Source organism: Giraffa tippelskirchi, chromosome 3, assembly GCF_054371585.1.
Source record: "Giraffa tippelskirchi isolate mGirTip1 chromosome 3, T2T-mGirTip1v1.2.pri, whole genome shotgun sequence".
NCBI classification, from domain to species: Eukaryota; Metazoa; Chordata; class Mammalia; order Artiodactyla; family Giraffidae; genus Giraffa; species Giraffa tippelskirchi.
Window position 1 is genome coordinate 53896652 of NC_137277.1, and position 24379 is coordinate 53921030.

Below are 24379 nucleotides of genomic sequence, written 5' to 3' on the forward strand. Positions count from 1 at the left end.
GTTAAAACGATAAACCCAAAAGACTCAGGAAGAAACTTTGACCTTCCTCTTTAATCTCAAAACAAATTTAGATGGAGGACCTGTTCCCTGAATGGAGATATCAGCAGAAACACCTGCAAATAATGTGGGCTAAATATTGAGTGGGCGGGGGGGCGGGGGCAGGCCTAGATAGCGTCCACTCTGTTCCATTGTCTCCACATGGCCTAGCAAGCATTTATTTACCAAACACTTTCTTTTCCATCTCCATGCAAACTGTCTTTCTCCCTTTCAGAGTCCCATACTCCTCCCTCCAACACCTTCTTTTGTCTTTAGCTCAAGATAGTATTTAAGTGAAGGTTCCAGCTATTTTGTTGAGTTACTCAGTTTGCCTGGATCTCTCCCATGTATACATGTTCTCAAACTTTTATTTTCTTCTGTTAATCTGTCTCATGTCATTTTCATTCTTAGACCAGCGAGAATAACTTAATAAAGTAAAATTTCTCCCTCCCCAACATTTCTATATCATACTAGTCCTGTTTCTCTGGTGGAATTCTGACTGATACAACACTTTTAATGGATTGTATGTGAAGTAAATTTCACAGGTAAAGTTACTGAGGTTATTTCTCTCCTTACATTTAAATTACCCCTAAGCTTGATTATTAGTACAAGTGGAATGGCAAGATCAAGGGATTAATGAGGCTGTTTGTTGTTGTTAAGTTCCTAAGTCATGTTTGACCCTTTTGCGATCTCATGAACTGTAGCCTGCCAGGCTCCTCTGCTCTGTCCATGGGATTTCCCAGACAAGAATACTGGAGTGGGTTGCCATTTCTTTCTCCAGGGAAATTCCTGACCCATCGATTGGACCCAAGTCTCCTGTGTCTCCTCCACTGGCAAGTGGATTCAATATCACTGAGCCACCACAGAAACCCAATGAGGTGAGAACAAGTGAATTATTCTCTGGACCATAATTATTCCAGTAGAATCATATATAGCCTTCTCTCAACAACTGTTAAGAGAGCTGCTTTCACTAATCATGTAAACCAAACAACTGAAAGGAATTTCTTGACTTGATTGTTCAGATCCTGAGGAACCAGATGCCTAACTATCTTGGCTTAATATTAAAATATTGATGGGAGTTATTTTAAATGGTGAATGGTAATGTGTGAAAAACTAATATTAATTGAACATTTACTATTAATATTTGTTAAGTGCTGTGCTGGGTGTTTTACATTTACCTCATTGGTACACACCACGCTTTGAGGTGAATATTATGTAAAATTTGCAGCCAAAAATCTTGAGGTTGAGTGATCTCCAAGGGGCTTTCTTGGTGGCTCAGTCAATAAGGAATCCACCTGCAATAGATTCAAACCCTGTGTTGGGAAGATCCCCTGAAAAAGGAAATGGCAACCCACTCCAGTATTCTTGACTGGGAAATCCCATGGACAGAGGAACCTGGCAGGCTACAGGCCATGGGGTCACAAGCGTCTGACACAACTTAGTGACTAAACCATCACAAGAGGAGGAAGACCTGGGGGGATCTGAGTCCCATAGCCTCACAGCCTGTAATTGTCCCACTGTACTCTCCAAGACAGATTTTATTTTCTTAGACTCCAAAATCACTGCAGATGGTGATTGCAGCCATGAAATTAAAAAATGCTTGGTCCTTGGAAGGAAACATATCTATGACAAACATAGATAGCATATTACAAAGCAGAGACATCATTTTGCTAACAAAGGTGTGGATAGTCAAAGCTATGGCTTTCCCAGTAATCATGTACAGATGTGAGAGCTGGACTATAAAGAAGACTGAATGCCAAGGAATTGATGCTTTTGAACTGTGTTGCTGAAGAAGACTCTTGAGAGTTCCTTGGACAGCAAGGAGATCAAACCAGTCAATCCTAAAGGAAATCAACCATAAATATTCATTGGAAGGACTGTGCTGAAGCTGAAGCTCCAATACTTTGGCCACTGATGTGAAGAGCTGACTCATTGGAAAAGACTCTGATGCTGGGGAAAATCAAAGGCAAAAGGAGAAGGGGTGGAAGAGGAAGAGATGGTTGGATAACATCATCGACTCAATGGACATGAGTGTGAGCAACTCTGGGAGAGAGTGAAGGACAGGGAAGCCTGGTGTGCTGCCGTCCATACGGTCACAAGGAGTTGGACAGGACTGAGCAATTAAGCAACAGAGGAGATGGCCAGGACAATGGAATCAGGAAATTTGTCAATATAGGAACAATTAAAGGAATGTAGATGTTGCATCTAGAGAAGAGAAAAATTAGAGGATGAGAAAAGTATCATCAGATAGTTGAAGGACTTCAGTGTAGAAGGGAAAATGCTGTTCTGAGGGACACTCAGATTAAACATGACACAGTCCATTTTCTCTCCCCTCATCTCCAAATACCCAGTGTGAATGGGGAGAAATGTGTGAAATGGGGCAGGGAGGTAGAGGTGGAGAAAGAATGAACTCAGAGCTGCCGTGACAGCTTGAAGAGCCTGTAACTTTTATTTCCTGGATGGGATGGCTGCTGGGAGGGAAGAAGAAACAAAAAAACTCTGCATTATCTTCTTAACTTCAGATCAACATTATACATGGCCCAAGATTCTCACAAAGGAAGCATACCTCAAAAGAGACAGAGTAAATATATATAAGTTATACAAAGATAAATGAAAAGTAGATTTGAACTTGACAGGGAAAGAACAGGGTGCAAGAAAAAGTAGAAATGCCTCTCTAGATAGGATACTGTTCAACGTGTTGAGCAAATTTAAAAGTAAATAAAGCATGGCCCCACCCTCAAGGAGGCCTCATTCCAAGGCAGGAAGTCAAAGAGAAAGGCAAAAACCTGTGAGGTGGCAGCCTTGGATTGAACCCATATCTCAAATCAGGACCACTAATAGACATGGCTTTGCCCTCTCTGGCCTTGGATCCTCAATCATACTACAGGATCTTCCTCAGCCATATTATGCAAGTGATGTGAAGATTAGGCTGGGAAACTAGAATAGCTTTCAGAGGAGTTTTTGTAGAAAAGAAAAAAATCCAGAAGGAAAGTACTCACACGGGAAATAGTTAGAAAACGTTAAAAGTGAGACCACTTCCAAAATACCACAGTGAGGAAGGAGGCAGAGAACAGGGAGTAGAAAGAAATGTGATTGTTCCAGAGTTGAGATGAAAGTGCAGGCTATAATTAGATTGAGAGAACATTAAAATGTAAGGATTGATAGGATTATTAAAGTTGGACCGTTTAAATGCATTTTATATAAAGAAGTTGTGCCTCCTTCACCTGAATATTTTAGGGAAATGGATGTTGTGTTTGGCTTGAGGAACACTTCCTTTGCCTAGTATTGTAAAAACAAAATCTACTGGGTTGGCCAAAAAGCTCATTTGATAAGATATTATAGAAACTAACTTTTTCTTGGTTTGTGTCTAAAATATTTAACAAAATACTTTCTATATAATGGAAAAAAATATAGCCAGTGTCTATGTTGGTTATCAAACATAATTACAAAAGACACATCTGAGAACCATCTCTTAAAAACCAGACCAATACCTTTGAAACCTAGATGTTTCCTCCTGATTGGTTGACCTGTGATAAGGAAGATTCTAAAACTTGTGTTCATCATTGCACCATTTAAAAATGGTTTATCTCTATATCTTTAAGCAGTACTTGGTTTGTTTTTGAGCCTTATAAAAATGGTACCATAGTATATATATACAATGGAATATTACTGAGCCATAAAAAGGAATGAAATTGGGTCATTTGTAGTGATGTGAATGGGTGGACATAAAGTCTGTCATACAGAGTAAAGTAAGTCAGAAAGAGAAAAACAAATGTCATTCATTAATGCATATGTGTGGAATCTAGAAAGATAGTACAGATGAGCCTGTTTACAGGGCAGGTATAGAGACACAGACATAGAGAACAGACATGTGTACACAGTGGGGAAGGGGAGCAGAAGAACTGGGAGAGTAGAATTGACAAATATACACTATTGTATGTAAAATAGATAGCTAGTGTGAGGCTGCTGTGTAGCACAGGGAGCTCAGCTCAAGTGCTCTGTGACCTAGAGGGGTGGGATGGGAGTGGATAGGAGGGAAGTTCAAGAGAGAGGGGATACAAAAATCCAACTAATATTTTGGCCAGCCCAATATTACTAAAGTCCTAATAGAGGCTGAAAAAAATAAATAAATAAAGTGTTGAGCATTCATCACAGATATTCATCCACAGATGAGGAACTCTCTTAAGTTTTCCCTTGTGATTATTTGAGACTCTGAGTTTCAAATTCCATCCATACCTCCTGCCTCGAACCTTGGAGTCAGAGGAACCATCTCCTGGCCAAGCTCTGCCCCTCACTTGCTCTTCATCGTTGAGCAAGTCACTTTTCTCCTAGTTTTCTGGCTTGTTTGACTGTTTAATATGATAACATATTCACTGTCAGTTTTGTGAGAATGAGACAAAATACAGAAGTGCCTAATATAATATCTGACACAGGAGTAGGTACATAGAAATATTAGTTTAATCTCAACTGCCACACTCCATAGAGACTTTCCTCCACTTCTTACATGGGAAAACAAAGGTTCAGAGAGATTTGTCATTCAAATTACCTATTTTAAGTTCACTCTTTCCTGGAAATCACTAGGCACTTGCCTAATCTCTTGATGGCTGCCTTCATCTCCTGGTTCCTCAGGGTGTAGATGATGAGGTTGAGTGTTGGGAGCCGTTCTGGAACTACTTCCGGGTGACAAAGTCACGGCACCAATCAAGAAGAAACTGCAAAGCGTTTCTCTCCAGGATCGGAACCTTCCCTCCTTCCTGTTTCTATGCTTTTGTTGTGGCTAACTCTGTTTCATTCTTTGCTGGCTGGAGTTGTAGGGGCTTCCATGATGAGATCATGAGAGTCCAATAAAAAGAAAAATGATCCCTTGCCCCAGAGAAACATTCCAAAAATGATTAAACCTACTGAGGCCCCTGGCTGGTGGGTCCCTAACACTCGGCCAGGGAATAAGGCCATGATCATTTGGAAAACAAGCCCTAAGCCTATTGTGAGCTGGCCTCATGAGGAAATTGTTATTGATGACTGGAAAACCTGGATCATGCATCAGAGAAAATTACAGAAACTAAGCCAATTGCCCTTTCCCCTCAGAATCTAAGCATAAATGGAAAAGATATATATAAATTGTATTGTAAATAGTTTCTAGGTAAACTGCAAAAGACTTCCCCCTGCCAGAAATAGTCTTGTGGTATGTGGGTAGATGGTAAACAAGCCACCACTGACAATGGCTGTACTATGAAAAACTTTGCCCTTAGCCATCGCTATAGTTTTTAGTCATTGAAGCAAGACGCTGAACTCACTGTAGTAGCAGGCTGTACAAAATAAGCAGATGGAATAAGATGATTTATAGATTACGTTTTAGTAAAATAAAAATAAAATAGGTTTCGGGGTAAACATGTAACCAAAATGTGACAATAGACTAAGAAAAAACTTTTAACACATCTTAGAATCAGGGGATGTTGATCTGAATGGAAAAATATTGTAAGAATCATTACGTAGAAGATCATGTGCTATATAGAGAGAGACTAAAGCAATAAAGAATGTGGTCTTTGGGCCATCAAAAAACTCTCTGTCTCCTTTCTTTTCCTTTCGCCAATGCCGTTCATCCCTTGGGGACCTCTGGACCAGCTGGAGTGGGACTCCGGCAGTTGAGCACAGGGATCAAGACCCTGTAGCTGGTGGATGCAGCCTTGTCCATGGAGAAGGGAGTGAAGGGTCGGGCATAGATATAGATACAGGGAATAAAGCTCAGAGACACTACAATGATGTGGGTGGTACAGGTGGAAGCTGCCTTCCTCCTCACCTGCCCAGAGTGGGACCTCAGCATTACTAGGATGACAGTGTAAGAGATCAGAAGGAGCAAGAACCAGATGAGGACCAGCATCCCACTGTTGGAGATCATAAGGAATTCCAGGAGGGAGGTGTCCATGCAGGCAAGTCTCAGTACTTGTGGAATGTCAGAGTATAAGTTATCTAGGATGTTGGGGCCACGGAAAGGTAATGGGAGCATCAGAGCCAGCTGGACAATGGAGTGGACAAAGCCCCCTACCCAGGCAGCCACCTCTAGACCCACAGGCACTCGAGTGTTCATGATGGTGACCTGATGGAGGGGCTGGGAGATGGCTATGTAGTGGTCACAGGCTAACACTGGGAGGAAGGAGACAGTCCCACCTCGCTGAAAGTGGAAGAAGAAGATCTGGGCCATGCAGCCCTGGTAGGAGATGGTCTTGGTGTCATGCAAGAAGTCCACCAGCATCTTTGGGAAAGTGACTATAGAATAGCAGATGTTGATGACAGACTGATTTCAGAGAAGAAAATACATGGTTATGTGGAGCTGAGAGTCAATAGTCACTGTGACCATGATGAGGAGGGGTCCCACACTGGTGATTACATAGACAAATGGGAACACCACCAACAGAAATTTCTGGAACTCCTCCATCTGTGAGAACCCCAAGAGGACAAACTCTGACACCTGTATGATGTTCTATGTTTCCATGGGCCCTTCCCCACATGCCTTCAGAGAAACCATGCAAAATGAAAACCATTACAATTCAATCATTCTCCTTTGGAGAGTCAGGATTGAGTTGATCAAAGTCACTGTTGAGTACCACTCCCAAGTGGAACTTAGAAGAGTCTTCCAAGGAGATAAATATATATTTCAAGGCTTTCACACTCATCTCCCTAACCACACTCTACATTGTATTACAAGCATTAATGCATTATAGATGGTCAACACCGAAAGCAGATTGATTATATTCTTTGCAGCCAAAGATGGAGAAGCTCTATACAGTCAGCAAAAACAAGACCGGGAGCAGACTGTGGCTCAGATCATGAACTCCTTATTGCCAAATTCAGACTTAAATTGAAGAAAGTAGGGAAAACCACTAGACTATTCAGGTATGACCTGAATCAAATCCCTTATGATTATACAGTGGAAATGACAAATAGATTTAAGGGACTAGATCTGATGGACAGAGTGCCTGATGAACTATGGACAGAGAGGTTCGTGACATTGTACAGGAGACAGGGATCAAGACCATCCCCATGGAAAAGAAATGCAAAAAAGCAAAATGGCTGTCTGAGGAGGCCTTACAAATAGCTGGGAAAAGAAGAGAAGTGAAAAGCAAAGGAGAAAAGGAAAGATATTCCCATCTGAATGCAGAGTTCCAAAGAATAGCAAGGAGACATAAGAAAGCCTTCCTCAGCGATCAATACAAAGAAATAGAGGAAAACAACAGATTGGGAAAAACTAGAGATCTCTTCAAGAAAATTAGAGATACCAAGGGAACATTTCATGCAAAGATGGGCTCGATAAAGGACAGAAATGGTATGGACCTAACAGAAGCAGAAGATATTAAGAAGAGGTGGCAAGAATACACAGAAGAACTGTACAAAAAAGATCTTCATGACCCAGATAATCACGATGGTGTGATCACTCACCTAGAGCCAGACATCCTGGAATGTGAAGTCAAGTGGGCCTTAGAAAGCATCACTACGAACAAAGCTAGTGGAGGTGATGGAATTCCAGTTGAGCTATTTCAAATCCTCAAAGGTGATGCTGTGAAAGTGCTGCACTCGATATGCCAGCAAATTTGGAAAACTCAGCAGTGGCCACAGGACTGGAAAAGGTCAGTTTTCATTCCAATTCCAAAGAAAGGCAATGCCAAAGAATGCTCAAACTACCGTACAATTGCACTCATCTCACATGCTAGTAAAGTAATGCTCAAAATTCTCCAAGCCAGGCTTCAGCAATACGTGAACCGTGAAATTCCAGATGTTCAAGCTGGTTTTAGAAAAGGCAGAGGAACCAGAGATCAAATTGCCAACATCTGCTGGATCATCAAAAAAGCAAGAGAGTTCCAGAAAAACATCTATTTCTGCTTTATTGACTATGCCAAAGCCTTTGACTGTGTGGATCACAATAAACTGAGGAACTGGGACTATCAGACCATCTGACCTGTCTCTTGAGAAACCTGTATGCAGGTCAAGAAGCAACAGTTAGAACTGGACATAGAACAACAGACTGGTTCCAAATAGGAAAAGGAGTACGTCAAGGCTGTATATTGTCACGCTGCTTATTTAACTTATATGCAGAGTACATCATGAGAAACGCTGGGCTGGAAGAAAAACAAGCTGGAATCAAGATTGCCGGGAGAAATATCAATAACCTCAGATATGCAGATGACAACACCCTTATGGCAGAAAGTGAAGAAGAACTAAAGAGCCTCTTGATGAAAGTGAAAGAGGAGAGTAAAAAAGTTGGCTTAAAGCTCAACGTTCAAAAAACTAAGATCATAGCATCTGGTCCCATCACTTCATGGGAAATAGATGGGGAAACAGTGGAAACAGTGTCAGACTTTATTTTGGGGGCTCCAAAATCACTGCAGATGGTGATTACAGCCATGAAATTAAAAGACGCTTACTCCTTGGAAGGAAGGTTATGACCAACCTAGATAGCATTTTTAAAAGCAGAGACATTACTTTGCCAACAAAGGTCCGTCTAGTCAAGGCTATGGTTTTTCCAGTGGTCATGTATGGATGTGAGAGTTGGACGGTGAAAAAAGCTGAGCGCCAAAGAATTGATGTTTTTGAACTGTGGTGTTGGAGAAGACTCTTGAGAGTCCCTTGGACTGCAAGGAGATCCAACCAGTCCATCCTAAAGGAGATCAGTCCTGGGTGTTCATTAGAAGGACTGATGTTGAAGCTGAAACTCCAATACTTTGGCCACCTCATGCGAAGAGTTGACTCAATGGAAAAGACCCTAATGCTGGGAAGGATTAGGGGCAAGAGGAGAAGGGGATGACAGAGGATGAGATGGTTGGATGGCATCACCGACTCGATGGACATGAGTTTGGGTAAACTCCGGGAGTTGGTGATGGACAGGGAGGCCTGGTATGCTGCGATTCATGGGGTCGCAAAGAGTCTGACACGACTAGCGACTGAACTGAACTGAACTGAACTGAATACATTACATTAATTGTACAATGCTGTCCTTGTCCATAGGTCATGTCTGATTCACGCTTGCTGTGTCTGTGAACCACAGGCTTCACAAATATAGTTGAACCAATCAATGGATTGATACACATGTCACCAAGTACCTATGACCACAAACATTATCAACCTAGGTGCATAAATCCTGAGAAGATATTGAGATTAATGATTAATGATGTTAGATAAACAGGTAGATGTTCTTTATGGTGTACATTTGATGGGCTTCCCATGTTTCATTTGCTAAAGAAAGAGAGATGTGTACTAGAAGAAATTGACATGTACAAATTCAGAGGAAAAGGTAAAGAAAATTAAGCAGTTGATTTTGGCCATAATGAAGCTGGGATTATTAGAGTTTCTCAAACCTTCCCACGTAAATAGTTCTCAAGTGGTGTTTGTTGTCATGGGGCCATCTGTGGGATAACTCAAAGCAGCCCAGGACAAGTGTAAAATCTCCTTAAATCCTCCTGTGTTATATTTTAAAACTTATGTGAATTTTCTATTAAACACATATCTCTAGATAATCTTTGGAAGTCAAATTTTGTGGCTTGTAAAGCTTTGTAAGACCAAAATATTATAGAAAAATAGGATAGGGGAGGGAGGAGGATCAAGATGGTGGAGGAGTAGGATGTGGAGTTCATCTTCTCCCACAAAAATATTGAAAATATATCTACAAGTGGAACGATTCACACAGAACAGCTACTGAATGCCAACAGAAGACCTCAGGCATCCAAAAAGACAATAAAACTGGTAAATGATATTTGATTAATAAATACAAACAGGAAATCACAATGGTCAAGAACATTCAAAATATATATACTTGTAAATAATACTCTACTAGAAAAAGGACAAAGGAAAAAAAGGATGAAATGTCACTGACCAATATATTAAAAATAAATAATGCAGATTCTCTAGCAATCAAAGAAATCTAAACTTAAATCAACGTTTTAAAAAATTTACTTACAAAGGCTTATTGAGATAGGCTTTCACACAGCCTAGTGGAAAAAGTATAAATTAATATCACTTATCTAGAATGCAATTTGTCAATCTACTTCTGGATTTTTAATATATACAAAATCTGTTGTGACTTCAGGAACTTGAACCTGTAAAAATACCAAAAATGTAAACAAACACTTATGGAAATAGATGTACAGTTCACTGTTATTTCTAGAAGAAAAACAGGAAATAATCTAAAACCTAACTACAGAAGAAACAGAAGAATCTACAATAATTAATCCCCCAGTGAAAGTTGCTCAGTAGTGTCTGATTCTTTGCAACCCCATGGACTATACAGTCCATGGAATTCTCCAGACCAGAATACTGGAGTGGGTAGCCATTTCCTTCTCCAGGGGACCTTCCCGACCCAGGAATCAAACCAGGGTCTCCTGCATTGCAGGTGGATTATTTACCAGCTGAGCTATCAGGGAAGCCCTAATTGTTTCTGTTTACTGAGCTTTCATAACATGCCCACTTTTGTCAAGGGCTTTGTAGACCTTTGTCTTTATAATGTCACAGAGGAGTAGAACTCTTCACATTTTATACTCAAGAGAGTGCTATCAGAGAGGTCAGGATCATAATGAATGTTACCAAACTCATACCTGTTAAGGTTTGTATTCATGTGATTGAAAAGTGAATGTTCTTCAATATTATGTCAATACTTCTTTACTCTGTAGTAATACTGTACATCCATTTTAAATGAGCTGTTTATTTGTTGAACCATTACTAAATTGACCTAGAAAAAAACGTTGGTCAAATACAAGTGTTATTTCATTAAAATTTGGTTATTGATACCTAAAAAAAGAAAGAAAGAAAATATAAAATGGGGAAGAAACATTTCTTTAGTTCAGTAAGTTAAAGTTCTAGAAGACACCTATTTGAAAAATAAACTGAGTTCTTTGGTGTTAAATCTATTCCCCTTGGGGACTTCCCTGGTGGTCCAGTGGCTAAGAATATGCCTTGCAATGCAGTGAATGTAGGTTCGATTCCTGGCTGGGGAACTAAGATCTCACATGCTGCAGAGCAACTAAGCCCAGGCACTCAACTAGAGAATCCTTGCACCACAACTAGAGTGTTCTTGTGCCACAACTAAGACCCAATGCAGCCAAATAAATAAATAAATTCATTTCCTTGGATTACACTTTTCCAGAATTTTTTTCTCTAATCTTTCAGGAAATTTTGCCCTGAGGCTCCATCTTGTGAAGAAAATAGAACATAGAAAGATCTCTCCTGCCTGATCCCCTCCTGAAATATGGGAAGAGCAGCAGCAAATGCACTGATGTTCATTTTACAAGGGAATTTAATGAATATATGTGAAAATATTTCTATTAACCTGTAGACGAATATAAAACAGACTTCTCTCTAAAATTATCTGTGCGGTTCTATTGAGATGGATGAAGCTGGAGCCCATTATACAGAGTGAAGTAAGCCAGAAAGAAAAACACCAATACAGTATACTAATGCATATACATGGAATTTGAAAGATGGTAACGATAACCCTATATGCGAGACAGAATAAGGGACACAGATGCATAGAACAGTCTTATGGACTCTGAGGGAGAAGGTGAGGGTGGGACGTTCTGGGAGAATAGCATTGAAACATGTATATTATCATATGTGAAACAGAACGCCATTCCACGTTCGATGCATGAGACAAATGCTCAGGGCCGGGCCGGGCAATGGGATGACCCAGAGGGATGGGATGGGGAGGGAGGTGGGTGGGGGGTCCGGGAAGGGGAACACATGTGGACCCAAGGCTGATTCATGTCAATGTATGGCAAAAACTATTACAATATTGTAAAGTAATTAGCCCCCAACTAAAATAAATAAATTTATTTTTTTAAAAAATAAATAAATAAAATTATCTGTGAGGTATAATAGTATTCAAGATATTTCCATGTTTATCTCATCTCAAACTCACTTTTATCCTCAAATATTTGTATAAAAATGTTTCAGGAACATATACATTACCATATGTAAAGCAGATGACCAGTGCAAATTCAATGTATGAAGCAGGGCACCCAAAGCTGGTGCTCTGGGACAACCCAGAGGGATGGGGTGGGGTGGGAGGTGGGGGGAGATTCAGGATGCAGGGGACACATGTATACCTGTGGTTAATTCGTGTTGATGTATGGCAAAAACCATCACAATATTGTAAAGTAATTATCCTCTAATTAAAATAAATAAACAAAATTTTTTAAAAATGTTGTTTCAGGAAGATGCATTTTGTTCATTCTGTGGCTACATTGACTCTCAGCATAGGACCACTGGAAAAGCATCCTCGTGGGCCACCGAGACCCCTGCAAGACCTTGGGAGGGAAATGATATGAAGAAACAGGGTAAAAATGGGCTTATCCTAGCACAGTAGGGCAGGAAGCCCTGAGATAGGCAAGAGCACAATAGTACTTCCTAAGGCTTTGTCAGAGCCACACCAACAAAGGGCAATATGCTTTAGTCTAGCTTTGTGTCTTTGCTCCTCCACATGGTGTCAAAGTCAGACTGGGTAGGCAGCAGCTTAAATAACATGGTTTGGCCTCTCTGAGAAAGTCCCTGATCCCTAACCCTTCACCCTCAACTCTCTCACCTGTTCACTGATTTCTCAAATGCCGATGGCATAGCTTTATTATACCTATTTTTGTCTTTACCCATAGTAAGTTGACAACTATCACACTTTTCTATGTTTTTATCAAAGAAATGCATGTGTGCAACGTTATAAATAAGTTGACTTCCTGAAAGACATTTTCCCTCTCTTTCAAAGTTTTCTCAAAAGCATTTCCATGGTTCTTCATTGTCTACAAGAAAAAATTTCTAGTTTTCCAGTGGATTTTCAGGGGCTTCCATACAAACTGGCTGCTACCTTTCTTTCCAGACCCAAATGCCACTTAATAGTAGTAAAAAACAGTAAACATTCATTGTAGCAGTAGTGGCCATAATTGTAAACATTTACTGTATGTTTATTATGTGCTAGGCACTATGCTAAACATTTTATAAGCATTATCCCGCTTAATTCTCATATATCGTTATCATGCTTAAAAATTATAATAAGTACTATTAATTATCCCCACTTTACAGATAAGTAAACTGAGGCTTAAAGAGGTTAAATAAGTTGTCCCATGTGACACAGAGAATAAGCAACAGAGCTGGAACTCTGAACAAATCCGCATCCTTAACTATTCCTCTCTTCTTGCTTGCTTCCCTCTAAGAAACCCCTTGGCTTCAAAGAACCTGATCTTCTTGGTTCCTCAGACCTCAGTGTTTTCCATCAGGCTAGTGCCCTACCTGGATTGCCTTCCCATCCTGTTCCCTGTCTGAACTTGACCTCTCCTTCAATTCCCAAGTGTAATTAGCTCTTCCATGCATTGCCATATACTGGTATTTTTCCACTAGAATGCTTCTGTCATCTCAGGTATGTTTGTAATTTCACTGCAAGTCTAACATGTTGAATGCCATACGGTTCTTAGGCACAGAAGAACTTTCTCATAGACGGTCCCCAAAGAACGCTTGATTGCTTGATGTTGGGTGGAGTGCTCATATGGGCTGACCTCTGTGAGAGGTGAGAGGAGAAAGAGTAGCCACTGAACAAAGGGATTCAATTTAAGGAACCTGGAAAAGAATCCAAGCATCCAAGTTCCCAGCACCACCAGGTTTACAAGCCTGGAAGTATCATCTCAGCATGGCCAGGATTCTCTACAAACTCATAAATAATCTTTGGAAATGATTCTTCCACCTGCATCCTAGAAAGAGATTTAGAGGGATTCTAGATGGGAAATCAAGTAAAGAGACAAGAAGGAGGGGCATGGTCATGAGTCGGGTAAGGTAAAAATTTCAGACCCTTTTCCATGGTTGCTCAATCCCTATCTCCCATCTGTCTTGCTCTTGGGAAATTAGTTTACACAGGACTAAAAGAGAGAAGGGAAGGAGAAATAAGTGGTTCCAAAAATGGGGATGAACCTACTCTGTGGTCATCTTGGGAACACTAAGAGTTTTTATTAGATACAAGATGTAAGAGAAAGGAAAAGATGGAGGAATAGCAGTAAAGAAGGAAATGAAAACCTGGAGTGGGAGAGGCAGCCAGTAGGATGAGGAGGAGGAAAATAGGCTTAAAAGGGAAACATTTGAGGGTGGGAAGGAAGAGAGAAAAGCCTGGTTTGTTTTCTCTTTGGTGTGGGAAGGAGCTGTAGCACATGTGTGGGAGGTGGAGGAGAAACCATTGGAATCTATATACTGCTCCCCCCACACACACCCTGTCCTAAATTTCACCCAACACACAAACTGGTACAGACAGAAGTTCTACTCCCAAATAAAATCAACTGCTCCCCAAATCCCATTCCCCAGCATCCTTGCCCAAAGACATCTCCATGGCTTCCCTCCACACCATGCTTATGTTACAATAGGCTTTGGCAGGAACCTTCTCAGTGCTGACTTGTCCATGGGAAGGACCCTGGGGCCATAACCTACCTCCAGCCCAAGGAGACCAAGGAGACTTAGAGCTTCCCGTTATCCAGGCCACCCTTTTCCTGTAGCTCTATTTATCTCCTGGCCTCTCTTAGATCAGAAACACATATAGGATTGGTCTTAAGGGGAAGGACAATCCTCAGAGGACAAAACTCAAGCTTAATTCATGAAATAAAGCTAGGCTCAGGCTGTTGAGGGCAAGAGCAACGGGAGTTATTAAAAAGAATGTGAGCTGTTGCATCATATGTACATTATCACTGAGAAACTGTCTTGGGGCAAAACACTTCAGGGGCACTGATCATAGGACCAAGATGAAGAAGGATAAGAGTGCTTAAGGGAAATAAATTCCCAGGGAGGTTTACAAAAACCAGATTCCTTGAGGTCAGCACCATGGGCAGTGCAAGACCTCTACCCTCTCCTACCACCACTGTCAATGAAAAAGTGAGCTAAGTCCTAGGATCTGGTCCAGGTCATGCCCTATAGTGTAAACTCTATCAGTTCAATTCAGTTCAGTCACTCAGTCATGTCCGACTCTTTGCGACCCCATGAACCACAGCACGCCAGGTCTCCCTGTCCATCACTAACTCCTGGAGTCCACCTAAACCCATGTCCATTGAGTCAGTGATGCCATCCAACCATCTCATCCTCTGTCATCCCCTTCTCCTCCTGCCTTCAATCTTTCCCAGCATCAGGGTCTTTTCAAATGAGTCAGCTCTTCACATCAGGTGGCCATAGCATTGGAGTTTCAGCTTCAACATCAGTCCTGTCAATGAACACCCAGGACTGATCTCCTTTAGGATGGACTGGCTGGATCTCCTTGCAGTCTCAGGGACTCTCAAGAGTCTTCTCCAACACCACAGTTCAAAAGCATCAATTCTTCGGCACTCAGCTTTCTTTATAGTCCAACTCTTATATCCATACATGACCACTGGAAAAACCATAGCCTTGACTAAATGGACCTTTGTTGGCAAAATGATGTCTCTGCTTTTTAATATGCTGTCTAGGTTGGTCATAACTCTCCTTCCAAGGAGTAAGAGTCTTTTAATTTCATGGCTGCAATCACCATCTGCAGTGATTTTGGAGCCCAGAAAAATAAATTCAGCCACTGTTTCCACTGTTTCGCCATCTATTTGCCATGAAGTGATGGGACCAGATGCCATGATCTTAGTTTTCTGAATGTTGAGCTTTAAGCCAACTTTTTCACTCTCATCAAGAGGCTCTTTAGTTTTTCTTCACTTTCTGCCATAAACGGTGGTGTCATCCGCATATCTGAAGTTATTGGTATTTCTCCCAGCAATCTTGATTCCAGTTGCACTTCATCCAGCCCAGCGTTTCTCATGATGTACTCTGCATGTAAGTTAAATAAGTAGGGTGACAATATTGGAGCCTTTTTCACATGTACAATTGTTTAGGTATCTCTCACCCCATCCTCTGATCTGCGGTCCTTTCAGTCACATTGCTTTCTGAATATAAATCAACTAAGTTTACTCTCAAGATAGAATTCATACACCATAAAATTTGGGTTTCCCAGGTGGCGCTAGTAGTAAAGAACCCACCTGCCAATGCAGGAAACATAGTGGGTTCCATCCCTAGGTAGGGAAGATTCCCCTGGAGGAGGGCATGGCAACCCACTCCAGTATTCTTGTCTAGAGAACCCCATGGACAGTGGAGCCTCGCAGGGTAGTGCAGTCCATGTGGTCGCAAAGAGTCAGACACGACTGAAGCGACTTAGCACGCACGCTCTGCTTGGATAGCAGACTGCTATCCAAGTCCCAGACTGGTCACTAGGTGGTACCCACTGGGCGCAGACTGAATAGTACTGTGAAGGCTTTGAATAGCCGCTGGCATTGGAACCACACCTCACAATAGATCAGGACAGACAGCTAAAACAAACAACAAACAAAATCAACATTTTGAAGAGGATGTTGACAAGACTAAAAGTCTTACAAAAACAGTATTTCCAGGATACAATACAAAATTTTCAACTTAAAAAAAAAAAAAGAGTGACTTCAATAACTTAAAAGGAAAAGACAACCACAAAGAAAGACCAATTCTAACGTTATGCTGATGCTGAAATTCTTTCAAGTAGCTATTATTACCAGGCTCCCTGCGATAAAAGTGAATGCCGTTGAAACACATGGAAAGATAGCAATTCTCAACAACAACAACAAAAACCTGAAAGCTGTTTTTTTAAAAAATGGAAATGTTAGAACTGAAAAATACAACAATGGAAAAGAAATTCTCTGAAGGGGTTTAATGGAGATGTCAGAGAGAAGAGTCAGTGAACTTGAAGACAGAGCAATAGAAAATATCCAATCTGAAAACAAAAGTTCACAATCATGGTTGAGTTCATGCATGGTCAGAGTTCACCTTAGAGATGATGTGTCTGGGTCTGACGATCTAGACTCACCACCTTCCCACTTCTCCAGGGTCTCATTGCCTTGTGCCTGCATGTGTGTGCTTGTTCTCTTTTCTGCTTTAACTGTCCCTCCTTGCTGTAGAGAATGGGAGTTTATGGGAGCTCAGGAGCTCTGAGGTCTCTGAGCATCCCTGGGCAACTGCCTTGGATTAGTTTTCCTTATCCAATGGCTCAGCTCGTTCCTGCTTTAACTTCAAGGCTATTTTATAGATTCACCAAACTTCTGCATCTGCCCTTGGATAGGTGCCTCTCCTATCTCCCTGCCACACATTATCTTTCAAAGATTGTGTCTGTTCATGAACTCAGTGCTATTCTTATCTCACTGTTTTATTTTTTTTTTTCACTGTTTTAAAATCTGCCTTACTCAAGTGGTGCTGTGAAAACTGGTCAACCACTTGTAAAAGAATGAAACTAGAACACTTTCTAACACCATACACAAAAATAAACTCAAAATGGATTAAAGATCTAAACGTAAGACCAGAAACTATAAAACTCCTAGAGGAAAACATAGGCAAAACACTCTCCACATAAATCACAGCAGGATCCTCTATGACCCACCTCCCAGAGAATGGAAATAAAAGCAAAAATAAACAAATGGGACCTAATTAAACTTAAGAGCTTTTGCACAACGAAGGAAACTATAAGCTAGGTGAAAAGACAGCCTTCAGAATGGGAGAAAATAATAGCAAACAAAGCAACAGACAAACAATTAATCTCAAAAATATACAAGCAACTCCTGCAGCTGAATTCCAGAAAAATAAACGACCCAATCAAAAAATGGGCCAAAAAACTAAACAGACATTCCTCCAAAGAAGACATACAGATGGCTAACAAACACATGAAAAGATGCTCAACATCACTTATTATCAGAGAAATGCAAATCAAAACCACAATGATGTACCATCTCACACTGATCAGAATGGCTGCTATCAAAAAGTCTACAAACAATAAATGCTGGATAGGGTGCAGAGAAGAGAGTATCCTCTTACACTGTTGGTGTGAATGCAAACTAGTACAGCCACTATGGAGAACAGTGTGGAGATTCGTCAAAAAGCTGGAAATAGAACTGCCATATGACCCAGCAATCCCACTGCTGGGCATACACACTGAGGAAACCAGAATTGAAAGAGACACGTGTACCCCAATGTTCATCGCAGCACTGTTTACAATAGCCAGGACATGGAAGCAACCTAGATGTCCATCATTAGATCAATGGATAAGGAAGCTGTGGTACATATACACAATGGAATATTACTCAGCTATTAAGAAGAATGCACTTGAATCAGTTCTAATGAGGTGGATGAAACTGGAGCCTATTATACAGAGTGAAGTAAGTCAGAAAGAAAAACACCAATACAGTGTATTAATGCATATATTTGGAATTTAGAAAGATGGTAACGATGACCCTATATGCAAGACAGCAAAAGAGACACAGATGTAAAGAACAGTCTTTTGGACTCTGTGGGAGAAGGCGAGGGTGGGATGATTGGGGAGAATGGCATTGAAACATGTATATTACCATATGTGAAATAGATCACCAGTCCAAGTTTGATGCATGAGACAGGGTGCTCAGGGCTGGTACACTGGGACGACCCTAATTGATGGGATGGGGAGGGAGGTGGGAGGGGGGTTCAGGATGGGGAACACATGTACACCCATGGTGGAGTCATGTCAATGTATGGCAAAAACCACTATAATATTGTAAAGAAATTAGCCTCCAATTAAAATTAATTAATTTAAAAAAATAAAATAAAATCTGCCTTACTCAAAATTAAGGATATGTGACAAAGTTTCATTCCTTTCCCCAAAAAGTGATTTGATCACTTTCCACCCAAGATTTCCACCAATAATACCCTGGATCATGCTTCCTTATAGCCCAGACTTGTTCTTTTTCTAAATCCATCCTCCCATCCCCACCCTTTTTCCTTCCCTCCTGCCAAGTCTTTCTACCCCAACAATGGACAGGGAAGAAGGAGATAGAAGCCACAGCACTCAGTCATCTTGGAGGAAATTCTCATGGAAGGACTCAGATTATTTGTGGAGTGATCCGATAAGCATTGGACTAGGGACCCAAAAGTGGTTTCTTGCCATGGTTCTGCCACAAACAAGCCATGCAACCTTGAACAGGACGTAAAGTCATAGAATTTTGAAGTTCTATGAAGATTTAAGAGGTTTATGCCTAATTAGCCTTAAGCCTAATCCAACTTTCTACTTTCACATATGCAGAAACTGAGGCCTAGAAACATGATATAACCTGCATCAAGTCACATGACTGGCTAATGGCATAACTGGGTCTTACACACAAGGACAACTACAGCAATGCCCTTTCCATCACCCCTAGCTGAGTGTCTCCATCCCTCAACCAACAATGGGCAGGATGAGGATTACAGATGAGAACAAATAAGCTAATGCTGCTGTAAGAAGATGAAAAACAGAAAATAATATTCAGATGAGAGGTTATTAACTTCACTGACAATCCCTCCTGGAAACTGACTCACTACTGTGCCTCAGTGGAAGGTCAGAACCCAAGGGAGGTCTAAGATGGCTCGTCCATCTCTCTTGGGGCCCATAAACTTTTAATGGAAACAGCAGGCAAAGAGCCATGGCCACCACAGCTAATAAGGCTCACTGGAACCACTTTAAAAGTTTTGTTCTAAAATATCCATAGTAAATACCCAGATCTTAACAACAAATATGTTAAGGGATGTGGGGTTATGGATGGTTTATCCTCTTCTTTTTTCTATTTTACAAATTGATCACAACTTGAGTTACTGTTTTGGCATATCATACCTGGTCTATTGTGGGCTTTCAGCCAATTTTGTTAAGTTTGGTATTAATAATTTGAAATTAAATTTCCTGAAGAGCTAAAAGCAGTGAGAAGCAGTTGGGGGCACACCTCTATGTTCAATGTTGAGGATACAAAAATACGACTTATATTCTGCTCTCAAGGAACTCACAGGCTGATGGGGGAAACAGACCCAGAAACATATAAATGTACCTCAGGGAGGAAATAGCTCTACTAGGAGAATGCTCAAAGTTAAAGGTCTGAGCAACTAACTATGCTTGGGAGAGAGGTGAAGGTTTCCCAGAGGAGGTGACATTTGAACAAAAGGGAAGTTTATGTTTGTAGGTAGAGCTGTGTTTCTGGCAAGGAGAACAGAGGTCCAAAGACTTAATGGCACAATATACACTCCAGGAACCTCAAGTGTCTCAGCAAGGCTGGAGAACAGAAGAAGTGGACTTTGGAGAGCTTTGAGGGAATCAGATTAATAATTTAGACTTTATCCTATAGGACATGAGAAGCCAGTAGAGGATGTCATATAGAAGAATTACCTATAGACGAAGGCCCCTCTGGAAGCAGAGAGAAGGAGAGATGGGAGGGCTAAGAGGATGAACATAGCAGTGAAGCACCTCTGTTTATTCGTACCCCATTTTGTTTCAAAAGAGATTTAAAGAGGGCAGTTAAGGACCTGTGTCCTGTGTGTCCTGTGTTCTTGATTCAGGCCATCCCAGCTTCAAAATCATTAAAGATGTGAAGAGGGTAAGAAGAGAAGAATAAGGGAAAAGGAGATGGGAGCTCAGAAAAGGAGAAGGATAAAAAGGTAATTAAGAAAAATCAGGAGTGAAAGCCAATGAGCCAACAGAGACCCACAGCTCACTGATAGCAAACACTGGTTCAGGGAGTCTGTGGTGCCCTTGGCCTCTCCCTCATGAGTCAAGATGGCCCCCATACTTCATTATGGTGTATGTCCTCACACATCTCGTTCAAAGGCTGGAGGGGAGTAAAGGGGAGTGGGACAAAATCTGAATCTCTTTCTGAATCTCTTGCCCTTAATCATGGAAGAGAATTCTTTCCCCGTAATTCTTTTCCCCTATGTCTTATTGGCTGATACTAGATTGATCACATGACTATTCCTAGCTACCAAGCAGTTTGGGAACATAAATACTTGGGGGTTTGGTAGGAGGCAGGCAAGAGAGAGGGATTTTGAATGGAAGTGCTGGGTAGGCAACTTTCAGTGTCTACCATGTTGTCATAAAGTACCTGGCAATGAGAATGAACATGATTGGACAAAAACAAGAGAATCTTGAGAATGACACAAAGTTTATCTTGTACAAAAAAATTCTTGTAATATCATGGGTCACAAACTCAAATGTAGATAATATAAATGAAAGAATGTAGGTGGGAACTTCCTTGATTAAAAGAGGACTTAGTTTCATCTCTCTCCTTCAGTTCAGTTAAGTTGCCCAGTTGTGTTCGACTCTTTGCAACCCCATGGATTGCAGCACGTCAGGCTTCCCTGTCCATCACCAACTCCTGGAGCTTTCTCAAACTCATGTCCATCAAGTCGATGATGCCATCCAACCATCTCATCCTCTATTGTCCCCTTTTCCTCCTGCCTTCAATCTTTCCCAGCTTCAGGGTCTTTTCCAATGAGTCAGTTCTTCATATCAGGTGGCCACAGCATTGCAGTTTCAGCTTCAGCATCAGTCCTTCCCATGAATATGCAGGACTGATCTCCTTTAGGATGGACTGGTTGGATCTCCTTGCAGTCCGAAGGACTCTCAAGAGTCTTCTCCAACACCACAGTTCAAAAGCATCAATTCTGTGCTCAGCTTTCTTTATAGCCCAACTCTCACATCCATACATGACCACTGGAAAAACCATAGCTTTGACTAGATGGACATTTGTTGGCAAAGTAATGTCTCTGCTTTTTAATATGCTGTTTAGGTTGGTCATAACTTTTCTTCCAAGGAGCAAGTGTCTTTTAATTTCACGGCTGCAGTCACCATCTGCAGTGATTTTGGAGACTAAAAAAATAAAGTCTGTCACTGTTTCCACTGTTTCCCTGTCTATTTGTCATGAAGTGATGGGACCAGATACCATGATCTTAGTTTTCTGAATGTTGAATTTTAAGCCAACTTTTTCACTCTCCTCTTTCACTTTCATCAAGAGGCTCTTTAGTTCTTTGCTTTCTGCCATAAGTGTGGTGTCATATGCATATCTGAGGTTATTGATATTTCTCCCAGCAATCTTTATTCCAGTTGTGTTTCATCCAGCCTGGAATTTCACATGATGTACTCTGCATAGAAGTTAAATAAGCAGGGTGACAATATACAGCCTTGATGTACCCCTTTCCCAATTTGGAACCAGTCCATTGTTCCATGTCTGGTTCTAACTGTTGCTTCTTGACCTGTATATACATTTCTCAGGAATCTTTGGTCTGGTATCCCCATCTCTTGAAGAATTTTACACATTTTGTTGTGATCCACACAGTCAAAGGCTTTTACATAGTCAATAAAGCAGAAGTAGATGTTTTTTCTGGAACCCTCTAGCTTTTTCTATGATCCAACAGATGTCTGCAATTTGATCTCTGGCCTTTTCTAAAGGGACGCCAGTGACCCCAACTGAAAGTGAGGGATTGGAAAAAGAACTTCTTGCAAATAGAAACAAAAAGAAATTTATTATATATATTCACTTGTATCAGACAAAATAGATTTTAAAACAAGGACTGTAGCAAGAGACAAAGACATTACATAATGGTAAAAAGATCAATGCAACAAGAAGATACAACAACTATAATATATATGTATACAACATCAGAGTATCTAAATATATAAAGTGAATAGTAACAAATATAAAGGGGAAAACTGATAGTAACACATAATAGTAAAGGATTTTAACACCCCACTTATGTCAAAGGACATATCATTCAGGCAGAAAATTAATAAGGAAACACTGACCTTAAATGGCATATTAAATCAAATGGACTTCATAGATATATATAGAAAGCAGAAGAATACACATTCTTTTAAAGTACACATGAAACCATCTCAGTATAAATCATACGGTAGGCCACAAAACAAGTTTCATTGAAGAAAACTGAAGTCATATCAAGCATATTTTCCAACCACGATGATATGAGACTAGAAATTAACTACAAGAAAAATCTGCAAAAAACACAAACATGTGGAGGCTAAACAATATGCTACTAAACAATCAATGGCTCACTGAAGAAATCAGAGGAAATTTTTAAATACCTAGATACAAATAAAAATAAAAACACAGCAAACCAAAATCTACAGGATGCAGTAAGGAAAACTTCTGTAAGTAAGGTCTATAGTGATTTAAGCCTACCCCAGGAAACAAGAAAAATCTCAAATAAGCAATCTAAATGTAGATCTAAAGAAAATACAAGAAAGAGAACAAACAGTAGGCAAAGTTAGAAGAAGTAAAGAAATAATAAAGATCAGAGCAGAAATAAATGGAATAGAGACTTAAAAATATAAAAAAATCAATGAAACCAAAAGCTGGTACTTTTAAAGGTAAACAAAATTGGTAAAAGTTAAGCTAGGCTCATCAAGAAAAAAGGGAGCAGGCCCAAACAAAATCAGAAATAAAAGAGAAGTTTTATCTGATACCACAAAAATACCAAAGATCTTTGGGATTAACATACTATTATATACAAAACAGATCACCAACAAGAACCTACTGTATTCAATATCTTGTAATAGCCTATAACAGAAAATATTCTGAAAAAGAATATGTATTATTGTTGTTCAGTCACTAAGTCATGTCCAGTTCTGCAGCCCCATGAACTGTAGCATGCCAGGCTTCTCTATCTTCCACTGTCTCCCAGAGTTTGCTCATATTCATGTCCATTGAGTCAGTGAGGCTATCTAAACATCTTATCCTCTGCCTTCCCCTTCTTCTTTTGCCTTCAGTCTTTCGAAACATCAGGATATTGTCCAGTGAGTCAGTTCTTTGCATCAGGTGGCCAAAGTATCAGAGCTTCACCTTCAGTATCAGTCCTTCCAATGAACATTCATGGTTAATTTCCTTTAGGATTGACTGATTTGATCTCTTTGCAGTCCAAGGGACTCTCAAGAGTCTTCTCCAGAACCATAATTCAAAAACATTGATTCTTTGGCGCTCAACCTTCTTTATGGACCAACTCTCACATCTGTATGTGACTACTGGAGAAACCACAACATTAGACTATACAGACCTTCGTTGTATATGTGTCATGTATACATATATATGTATATGTGTGCATGTATAACTGAGTCACTTTGCTGTACATTTGAAACTAACACAACATTACAAATTAACTATGTGCTGCATGCTGAGTTGCTTTAGTCGTGTCTGACTCTTTGCGACCCCAATTACTGTAGCCTGCCAGGTTCCTCTGTCCATGGGATTCTCCAGGCAAGAATACTGGAGTAGGTTGCCATACCCTTCTCCAGGAGATATTCCCTGGAGAATTAACTATACTTAAATAAAAAAAGAAGTACTAAAGATTATAAAAGATTACTATGAACAGTTATGCACCAATAAACTTGTCAGTGTAAAAGAAATCAATAATTTCCTAGAAACATACAATCTCCCAAGTCTGAATCAGGAAGAAACAGAAAATATGAACAAACCAATTACCACTATTAAGATTGAATCAGTAACTTAAAGCCCCCTCAGATAAAAAACAAAACTCCCTA

At 40.4% G+C, this 24379-nt stretch overlaps 2 pseudogenes across 1 annotated transcript in view; both read right to left on the bottom strand.

Annotated features, from left to right (window-relative positions):
• Positions 1–24379, bottom strand: part of LOC145543514 (large ribosomal subunit protein uL30 pseudogene) — a 208818-nt pseudogene that overhangs the window by 181855 nt on the left and 2584 nt on the right. The gene's annotated exons all lie outside the window — the stretch shown is intronic.
• On the bottom strand, positions 4594–6526 carry LOC145543511 (olfactory receptor 4D1-like; annotated as a pseudogene).